The 11348-nt window shown below is 35.7% G+C and overlaps 1 protein-coding gene across 1 annotated transcript in view; it reads left to right on the top strand.

The window, feature by feature from the left end:
• Positions 1–11348, top strand: part of LOC144978165 (uncharacterized) — a 121968-nt gene that overhangs the window by 84317 nt on the left and 26303 nt on the right. The gene's annotated exons all lie outside the window — the stretch shown is intronic.

Raw genomic sequence — 11348 nt, 5'->3', positions numbered from 1 at the left:
GATTTGTTTTCTTTTGTGGCCAAAGACTGGCATTTTGACGTCATTTTTTTTGGTCAGTGTCAGGCTATAGATAGAATGAAGATGACGTCACTCAAGCTTTTGTTATTGTCTTTTGCCATCCGCGTTTATGAGTGATTCTCACTAAACTGTATTCTAAATAGTTATTGTAAAGTTAAAATGACAGGAAGTATCAGATTTTGGTTCTTGACACTTTAAAAAAATTATAGCTCTATTGTCTTCAGTCTACAACAATAAAAAAAATAAATAATAAAATAAACGAAGGAAAAGATCAGTTGTAGTATTTCCTTCAAAAGACTTTCTACTTCACCTTTTGCGACAGATAATAGTCCTTTCCAAAGGATAGCAAGCAATTGCTATTGTCCAGTTAACAGAGTAGAAACCGGGATACATTCCGGTTCTGTATGGGCGGGCTTTATGAACGCCTCTGAAGGACTAGATTTTGGCCAAGTCTGATACCGTTTTGAGACGGTAGATGAAACGAAATTGACGTCACTCGTCTCTTTGTTATTGTTTTTTTTTATAGCCAGCCATTTTAATGACCATTTTCTCACTACACTATCAATCAGATTTTTAAAAAACAACAAACGTTTCAGGTTACATTATAGTTTGTGTGTTGGCACGGTATTTACGGCTGCCGGATGTTGTGAGCTTTTTACCTAAACACATAGCACTAATTCTCAAATCAATGTTTAATATCCGAACACAACAACACCAATCAATAACTAACAACGACAGAGATAAGATATTGGTTGTGTATTGGCTGTATCCCCCCTCCCCTTATCTTCTCAAACCTCACCCAACCGCCTTTCAATTCACCCCCCCTTCCTCCCCTCCCCCCCCCCCCCCCCCCCACACACACACCTTAGTAGAGCTGAGCGCCTTTTGCCTGTGTATTTACAAAAGTCTATCGATAGTATGCGCTTGGCTAAGAAGCTCACAACATTGCCATCCGCAAGTATAACTGACCAACACACAAAACGATGTGTAACCATGGACGTTTATAGTCTGGATAATTGCTCTTCGAACTATCAATACATTCGGATGTCAATGTTGTGATTTTCTTAGCCAAGCGCACGCTATAGATAGTTCGAAGATGACGTCACTCATGTCTTTGTTATTGGGTTGTTTTTTTTTTTTTTTTTTTTATTTTTTTTTTTTTTTTTATTTTTTTTTTTTTTTTTTGTTTTTTTTTTGCCATCCGCGTTTATGAGTAATGCTCACTGAACTGTATTAACCTGACTATAAACGTTCATGGATACACACAGTTTTGTGTGTTGGTCCGTTATACTTCCGGATGGCAATGTTGTGAGCTTCTTAGCCAAGCGCATACTATCTACACACACACACACACACACACACACACACACACACATACACACTCACGCGATGATGGTCATCGTCATGTGTTCCCCGATGATGAATCGAATCATGTGCTCATGGTTTGTGTATTGTCATAAGATCTAGTAATATTTTCCATATTACTTTTTAGAAAACCCAACTTTATTGGGGGGGGGGGGGGGGGGGGGGAGGGAGGAGAGTTGCTAAGCTCATTTGTGACCAGTTACCCCTATTCGGTAGTGAGTCAGGGTAAACATTATATATAGCCTGACAATGAATGGAACCCACTAAGACTTACAGTTTGACGTCATTGTTAGGGTTGTGGACCGCCTAGTGAGTTGTTGTTAGTAGTGCTCAAGGAGGCAAGTGATTCCATTGGTTGAACTATTGAATACAACTCACAATTTGTTTTCTTTTGTGGCCAAAGACATGTCTTTTGACGTCATTTTTGGTCAGTGCAGTTTACGATGGCTACGCTCAGCCTCGCTAAGACACATATTTTGACCTTATTTTTAGGTGTGTGGGCCCGTAGCCATCGTTATGTTATATAGCCTGATACTGAAATCCAAAAGGACTGGCAGTTTGACGTCATTATTGGGTTTTTGCACCGCCATGCGAGTTGTCGTTAGTAGAGCTCATGGAAGCAAGTGGTCTTTACTAAGGCCACGGTGGACCTCCTAGTGAGTTGTCTTTACTAGTGGTCCCATTGGTTGAACTATTGCATACAACTCACGATTTGTTTTTTGTTTCTTTTGTGGCCTAAGACTTGTCTTTTGACGTCATTTTTTGGTCAGTGTCAGGCTATAGATAGCATCAAGTTGATGACACTCAGGTCTTTGTTATTGCTTTTTGCCATCCGCGTTTATGAGTAATTCTCCTATTAAGCAGTCTATAAAATTCAAGGTTACATACAGTTGTGTCTGTTGGTCCGTCCTACTTCCGGATGGTCGGTAATGTTGTGAACTTCTTAGCCAAGCGCATACTATCTATAAGTTTACGATGGCTACGATTTAAAACGGAATGCTTACACTACTACTATCTCTACATCCAAATAGTCATTCATTAAAGTCAAGACCATCCGATGTCATAATATATTATTATTATTGTATGCGTTGTCATGTATTAGGAATTAATGAACCATGGACACGGAACACGGCAGCTGTTTGATCGTATATTATGTGGGTTATGTGTGTAACGTTAACGTATGTTAGACATAGCATCGAAAGGGAATAATTAATTATGTCGCAGTCGTGATGTGCTGACTAGATAGATGGTTGTGAAGTGTATCTAATCTTCCTTTTTTTTGTGTGTTATTGTTGTAAATAAACTAATTTTAATAGTAATAATAATAATAATAATAATAATAATAATAATAATAATAATAATAATAATAATAATAATAATAATAATAATAATAATAATAATGATAAATTCAACACAAGTGGCGTACCGCCTCATTCTGGTACAATGTGGGATGTACCTGTTTAAGAGTATTGAGTTTTAATTAAAAATGGTTTTAAAACAACTATGCAAGAAATATATGAGATATGTTTCCCACTTTAAAAAAAAATAGAATGCATTCATTCGTTAGTTTAGCTTGAAAAAAATAATTTTCGAACGTAAAATCATTCTTTCTGCGTCTCGTTGATCCGACATGTTAGAGATTTTTAAAATTATGGCTACGTACAGCACGATGCAAGACGTAGTACGTAGTACTTACTACGTAAGGGTCACGTGAGCCGCTAATTATAGAGAAGAGTTTTTTCGTGAATTTAATAAAAATGAAAGAAAAAACACGCACCCTTTAACACACAGACACATACACACACATACATACACACACACACACACATACATACACACACACACACACACACACAGAGAGAGAGAGAGAGAGAGAGAGAGAGAGAGAGAGAGAGAGAGAGAGAGAGAGAGAGAGAGATATGCGTGGATTTGTTATAACTACTTCATTGTGAAATTAATTAATTTGTGATCATATTAATTTTAGTTTTAAAGCTAGATATGATTATCTAAGTAGAGTTTGTGTTCAATTCAAATAAGACTCGAATATCTACATGAATGAACCGCATCAATGTCAAGGTCGTAGTACCTCATTAAAAAGCAACACAAGATTCACAAAGGATCATTCAGAATTTCACATTTCGGAGTTGTTTGTTTATTTTTTCTCTGTGACTTTCGACGAACTCAGAGTGGATTAACGACTTCAATGGGATAATGATGGTGTGACGTCGTCATATTTCGGGATTACGATTTTAGGATTAACGCCCATCACGACAATCTAATCCGTCCGTCCGCCCATCCAGCAACCCGCAGCCATTATGAATCTCTGCCACAGATGCTGCTTCATCCTGTGCTACCCCTGCTGCTCACTCAGTAAGAATACGATAATGATAGAATATGTAGTAGATTGAACGATTTTGAGGACAATAGGCTATCTCTTTAAAAAAAAAAATAGACATTTTTTTTTACAGAAGACCAAAAAAGTCCCCTTTGTCTTAAATTGTCTTGGATGCTTTTGATTATAAAACATTATTATTATTATTATTATTATTATTATTATTATTATTATTATTATTATTATTATTATTATTATTATTATTATTATTATTATTATTATTATTATTATTAATATTTATTATTATTATTATTATTATTATTATTATTATTATTATTATTATTATTATTATTATTATTATTATTATTATTACTTAAACATTGAAAATAAATAATGGAGTTTTAATCATTTTCCTGGGAAATAATAATGAAAATTATTCTAAACCGAGATCCTCTCACCAAGACGTTGGTAGAAGTTGCTTCTCAAAGTGTCCAAACTGTGTCGATAGTTTTGTCCATCCGCACTTTTTCGACTTTTTCACAGAGACTTCTTCAGCGATTCTTATTATGTTGATACCAGTCTTCTTACTTTTTATTTCATCTATCATTTTTCAAGCCAGATCAACTGATTATTAAAACTATAGATCATTTACAAAAAAATATTATTAAGATTTTCAGCACATAATATGGTTTATTTATTTATTTATTTATTTATTTATTATTTATTTATTTATTTATTTATTTATTTATTTATTTATTTATTTATTTATTTATTTATTTTTTTTTTATTTAAATATGTATTTATTTATTTATTTATTTATTTATTTGTTTATTGATTTGTTTTGTCAAAAGTTACAAAATACAAACTTTATGTCACCCTCTCATAATATTATAATGTAGACTAGCACTAGCACATTTGCACCGCTTTGCTTATCATTATCATATTATTGCGTTTAACAAGTCTTCTGATTTATTTGTTTGTGTGTGTGTGTGTGTGTGTGTGTGTATAATATATATATATATATATATATATATTATATATATATATATATTCTGAACGAACGGCTTTGCGGCATAGCCGTGTTTGTGCCAACAGTATTTTCTTTCGGAGGACAACATGTAAAAGTTAATTATTTATCCTCTTCGTTGACCAACTAGCTCAGCCCAGCTGGTTCGGTGTACAGAAGGATTGAATGAAGGTGCGTCATTCGGCTTTGTGTTTTGACCGCCAATTGGATTCAATTGTCTGATGTCACGTCGCCCAGCAACGGTTACCATCGTGGTACTTTTTATTCTTCAAGCTGGCTAGAACTTTTCATATGTCATGTGATCAGAATGTGTAAAAGTCAAAACATGATCAGATTTATAATGGGGTTTTTTTCCCTTTGGATACGCTTTTATGCTCGTCGGAGAAATTTTTCATAAGGGCGTCCGCCATTTTGTTCCGATAGTTTAGAGCCAGTTACTAAGTTACGATGCGTCATTACGAGGGAAGTGGCGTTACGACTGTTGGAGCGTATTGGTGGTTCCAAGTTCCGACCATAGTTATCTTAAATACTTGCCTGCTACTTGAAACAATCGGCCCCACAGGTCCCGAGAGTGACAATGAATGTTAACACAGGCATTTGAAAAAAAAAAACAAAAAAAAAAAACAAAAAAAAAACATGACGTCAGCTATATTGATGCAATTTCCTCATCAGATATTCAAAATATTGTGATAAATATTCGCGATATGTAGGACATAGCGATTCGACTGCTTGGCATGCGCTTGAAATAACTGTTTTAAGTGAAATACTCACCATTTCTGTCCGTCTGATCAATCGGACAGACACACACAGAACTCTTGTGTCTCCGCTATGTTAAGTTTCGTTTACATTCTGCTCGAGTGGATCTGAACGTAGCCATCGTAAAGTTATAGCCTGGTACTGACCAAAAAATGACGCCAAAATGCCAGTCTTTGGCCACAAAAGAAAACAAATCGTGAGTTGTATTCATTAGTTCAACCAATGAAATAACTTGTTTCCTTGAGCTCTACTAACAACAACTCACTAGACGCTACACAAACCTAAAAAAAATGACGTCAAACTGCCAGTCCAATAGGGTTCTTGTATCAGGCTATATATATGTGAACGATGGCTACGGTCTGAAGCAAGAAGTGGAAGTAGTCACCCAACTGGCGGTCAAAAAAAATAAATACTAAAAACATTAATAAAGAGCCGTGAGACGTCAGCTTCACTCATTCATTCTTTCATTCTCTCTCCTCTCTGGGAATACACGTGACCTTCACCCCTGCCGGATAACTTCGCAGTAAGCTTTAAATCAAAACAATAACAAGGATGTATTTGGTTGATCACGTGGCCTGACCAAAAAGCTATCAATTAACACCAAGTCAAGAAATGTAACCGTGTCATGACATTAGACTGATAGTCGTGGCCGAAAACCTCTAAACGGTACACAGCCAGTGTGAGCTTTGATTGAGCTTTTATAAAGCGCAATATCCACTAAACGTGCTCAAAGCGCATTACAAAGGGCTCCCTGACCAACAGCCACACGTAACATAATATAGAACGAGCAATGACGCATGTTAGGCGATAATACATTTTTTTTCCGACAGAGACAACGCTGTTAACGGCCAGGTACTCATTTTACACCTGAGTACGGTGAGAGAATGTGAGTAAATAGCCTTTTTCCAAGGACTTAAATATGCGCCGAGCGAGGCTCGAACCCAGAACCTTCCGATCCAAAAGCGAGTGCCATACCACAAGACAATATAGCCGCACAGTGTGGACCAGGTACTAATAATTAATTCATTTTACAAGTTAAACTCACCCCAGTTGTGAGGTTTCAGTTTTTGATATTTTAAGTTGTTATGTCAATTGTAACAAGAAATGAAGTGAGTAGGAAAGTGCCAGAAGACAACAGAGAATAAAAACTTCGCGGCGGCGATGGGGACTCGCGAACCCGCGACCTTACAACCTTACAGGTACGACAACTCGTGACTCTAACGTATGAGCTATCCAAGACCCCCAAAAAAGTCGCTTCAGATTCTAGTCTATCGAAGCTTTTATTCTCTGTTGTCTTCTGGCACTTTCCTACTCAATTCATTTCTTGTTATTATCAACATAAGTGCCTGCTCCACTCACTTTTCTGAATTATGTCTATTGTCTGATATAAGACTTATAAAATCAACACATTTCATGTTTTTTTTTAAACTATAAAATCGTTTTGTTTTGTTTTTAAATTAAAATAAAACAGCTCCTTGCCAGCTATTTTCAGTATTTTCACCAAAACTTCACAACGGACTAGCAGAAAAATAGATTTTATATCATTCAGACATAATAGCCGTAAAATTCTTGCGATAAATAATTTCTTTAGCAAATCATATCCTACAACACGTTGTTCATTTTCTTTAAATTTTATGATGTACAAGAGAAATTTGAATAAGAAAAAATGCTGTTTGTATTGTATCGTAACAAATGTGACGATTTTCCTATAGTTAGTAAGGAGAGGGTTAAAGCACGGAAATCACTACGACCTATTACCGTTTTGATGCTGTGGGTGATGTTTGTGGGGTGAGTGAGATAATATGTTAGTGAATGAGCCATTTCCGACGCCCTTCTCCTTGCTGCTTCTTACTCATTGCCATGCTTTGGATTGACAGGCCAGGGCGTTATCTGATGCACACGCGTGCACACTTCACGCTGCACTTAACACTGTTTTTTTTTTTTGTTTGTTTGTTTTTTTAGCATCGCACCCTTAGCACTGCACTTACCTCAACCCTTGACTCAATTATTATTATTATTATCATGTTGTTTTTTTATTATTTTGTTTTGTTTTTGTTTTTTTATGTTTTTGTTAGTTTTTTGGGTTTGTTTTTTTTTTTGGAGGAGGGGGGGGGGGGGGGGGGCGGGGGGTTGTCGGGCAAAAAGGATGATGATGATAATATTGATGATGACGATGATGTATGTTTTGTACAATGTTGTTGTTGGTGATGTTGATGATTACATTCCAATGCGATGATGTAAAGCTCTTGTAACTACTTACTGACTGCAATCTTATGAATGTTGATACACGACAGAATTACAGGGGGTTTTTTTGGGTTTTTTTATACTTATAGAATTGTGTGGAATTCTCGATTTTACTGAATCGTAATAGCGATAAAGTTATAATATTATGCATCCCTATTATGCTTTGTTAAAAAAAAAAAACAAACTAAAAAAAATACAAAACAAAAAAAAAAAAAAAAAACCAAAAAAACAGCAATTGAAGAGTTGGTGAGAGACATTCTGTCGACCTTTCCAGCTCAAGAGCCAGCCTTCTTATGCGGAGAAAGCAGCGACATCCATAGGAGGGACGAGTCGCCCACGAAATTTTCCGTTCTACGGGGCAGGTCTACAAGGCAGGACAACAATCTATATATGAAGTCCTAGGGAGAAAGACTGGCCTTGAGTTGATGCCAGTTTTGTTGCCTTTTGCGTGTATCAATGTGGACATGGACCGTATAGACAGAACGAAGATGACGTCACTCTGGTCTTTGTTATTGTTTTTTTTTTTTGCCATCCGCGTTTATGAGTAATTCTCACTAAACTGTATTAACCTGACTATAAATGATCATGGTTATACATAGTTTTGTGTGTTGGCCCGTTATACTTACGGATGGCAATGCTGTGAGCTCCTTAGCCAAGCGCATACTATCTATAGATCAATCAAGAGCTGAGACGCGAGTCTTCCCTGTAACCCTTTCTTAGATAGATAGAGAGAGAGACAGACAGATAGATAGATAGATAGATAGATAGATAGATAGATAGATGGGGGGATGGATGGATGGTTGGATCCAATAGAGGAAAACAATGGACAGGTAGAGAATTGAATTGCAATCGAGTGGTCAGACAATGTAAACAAACACACGGCATTAATTGGGTGGATGGCGATCACGTTTCACACACACGTTGTGAAGCAGACAAGCGAGTGCTGAGCAAATAAGCCCATCGTGTCATGTAATCCGTTGATGTCAGTTAATGTTAACAAGCATTGCGCGTCTGACCTAGTCGGGGTCTGAGAAATAGTGGAATTGCGTTGACGGGAAAGCGTTTTTTCACGCGCGATACGATATTAATGGTTCAATGCTAGGACTTCATATATCTATAGATGTCACTGGTTCAATGAGAAACGCATTTTCCTTACTTTTTTTAAAAGTATGGATTTGCTAGGTATTTTTCTCAAAACAAGATTGAATCTAGGTGTAGCGATTAAGCGGAGCGATTATATAGACATAATTCAGTTTTTCGGGAATGTGTAGCATATAAGCGGAGTGTGCGATTAAGCGGAGTGAACTGTATTTGATGTATGGGAATAATCACATTGAGAAATGTTTATTACTTAATCGTCTTTTTCAGATAGATCTATCTATCTGTCTATCTATCTATCTATCTATCCATCCATCTATCTATCTGTCTATCTATCCATCCATCCATCCATCCATCCATCCATCCATCCATCCATCCATCTATCTATCTATCTATCTATCTATCTATCTATCTATCTATCTATCTATCTATCTATCTATCTATCTATCTATCTATCTATCTATCTATCTATCAGCCTGTCTGTCTGTCTATCTCCTACCTTCCTCGTACCAAAAGCAGTCTGGACAACAACGTGTCAACTGTGTCGACACTTTTCCGATAATAATGTTGTTTTTAAAAAGCTCTAGCTACTCCAATGTTGATGTCAGATCGTCAGGTTTTTGGCACCCCCCAAATAAAAAAAAAGAAATCTGGGCTCTCAAACATAATATTGTAACAATGTTGCAATACATCATTTGTTTGTTTACTTAGCATCTCTAACAAAATGGGGTTTGATTTTTTAAAAAATTATATGTTGATATATATATATATATATATATATATATATATATATATATATATATATATATATATATTATATATATATATATATATATATATATATATATATATATATATATATATATATATATATATATATTAGTTACTTTTTTTTTGGGGGGGGGGGGGGGGCAGGATATTCTTTTTTTTTCTTTTTTCTTTGTTCGTTTGTATGTTTTTGAGGTTTCTTTTTTTACGGTAATGGTGGGGAGGGGTGGAGTTTTCTTTTTTTATCTATTTTTTTGTTGTATTGTTCTTCTGACTGTTTCATTTTTTCCATCTTGTTCTTTTCCTTTTTGTTTGTCTGTTTTGTTTGGGGCTTTTTTGTTTGTTTGTTTGTTTGTTTGTTCAATAGATGACAAATCTGCCTTACAAACATCTGTACGGGACAAAAATCTGTTGTTTTTTTTTTTTTGTTTTTTGTTTTTTTTTAACCTACCCGTTTTTAAACTTAGTTTCCTTCTCCAACCGTTTTGTCATGCCCATAATGAAAGCTACTTGTACTTATAGTTAAGGGGATTCAGATAGCTTTTGACTCTGTCTGTATATCGCGTTCAACCGTAGCCTTCGCCAACACTATGACTAAAAAGACTATGCTAAAAAGTCAAACTAAAGTTAAACTGGACAAAATTATGAATTATTGGTATTCAGCAACCTGAAATATGATATTCATTCTTCTCAATAAAGTTTACACACTCAACACAAGTCTGATATTTCTGGCTACAAATTTAATTTTCAGCATCTTAGTCATCCCGACTTACTTAATACCGTTTTGAGGCGAGGGGTCACATTATTATTAGTGTACCGGCTAGTGAGTTGTCGTTAGTAGAAGTAGTGCTCACGGATCAATCAAATGATCCCAGCCTGCCACTGCCAGTGCCCAAAATGGGCATGTCCCAATGCAAGGTGATAACAACATGGGACTTGGGGTTACAGGGAATGAGATTGGCGGAAGAGTAAGGTCCCTTGATTGGATGTCACCTTACAGAGAGAACGTCAATTTGGTTTTGAAGTGTCTCAAGCCGCTTTCACCGGAAGCGAGGACGAGAGACGCATGCGCACAACCAACATGACGTTTTCTCTCTAATAACTTTTCCGCCGGTGACGTCACAGACTAAGGGTGACGTCCAATCAAGGGACGATACTCTTCCGCTAATCTCATTCCCTATTGCTGATATCACGTGACGAATCGCTCATCCGTTCTCCCATCAGTCTTTTTAAAAGCAAATATATCTTATCTTATCTTATCTTACTAAAGGCTTAATATAGGAATTATCCTTTAAATGCCCTATACAATAGTTTATAATTACATAATCTCATATAGCTTGCATTGTATCGTTCACATACAGTTTTACACAACTTGAATGTAAGGAAAAATAATATATCATTACGGCAATGTAAAAATCGAAATATTCTATCATGGAATACTGGTAATTGAAAATTGGTCGTGATCGAATGAATCATAAATGTACAAAGTTCATAGTACAATGAAATATTAATGACAAAAATAATCATGAAAGCAACAACGATAAAAACCATACATTAGTCTCTGATAAATAATCATGATTTAACATTGTTTCAGATGTCATGCATTTTATTTGTCAACATTTAGAAAATCAGTCTACAAAATCATGAAAGTAATGGAAAACAATTATACCCACTTTATACAGTTTAAGTCGCATGTTAGGCGTTTGATGTTATATTTCTTTTCTTCTGGTATATAATATA

The sequence above is a fragment of the Berghia stephanieae genome, chromosome 8 (assembly GCF_034508935.2).
Source record: "Berghia stephanieae isolate SIO BIC M18660-M18661 chromosome 8, UCSD_Bste_1.3, whole genome shotgun sequence".
NCBI classification, from domain to species: domain Eukaryota; kingdom Metazoa; phylum Mollusca; class Gastropoda; order Nudibranchia; family Aeolidiidae; genus Berghia; species Berghia stephanieae.
This window is presented reverse-complemented; position numbering and strand designations above follow the sequence as displayed.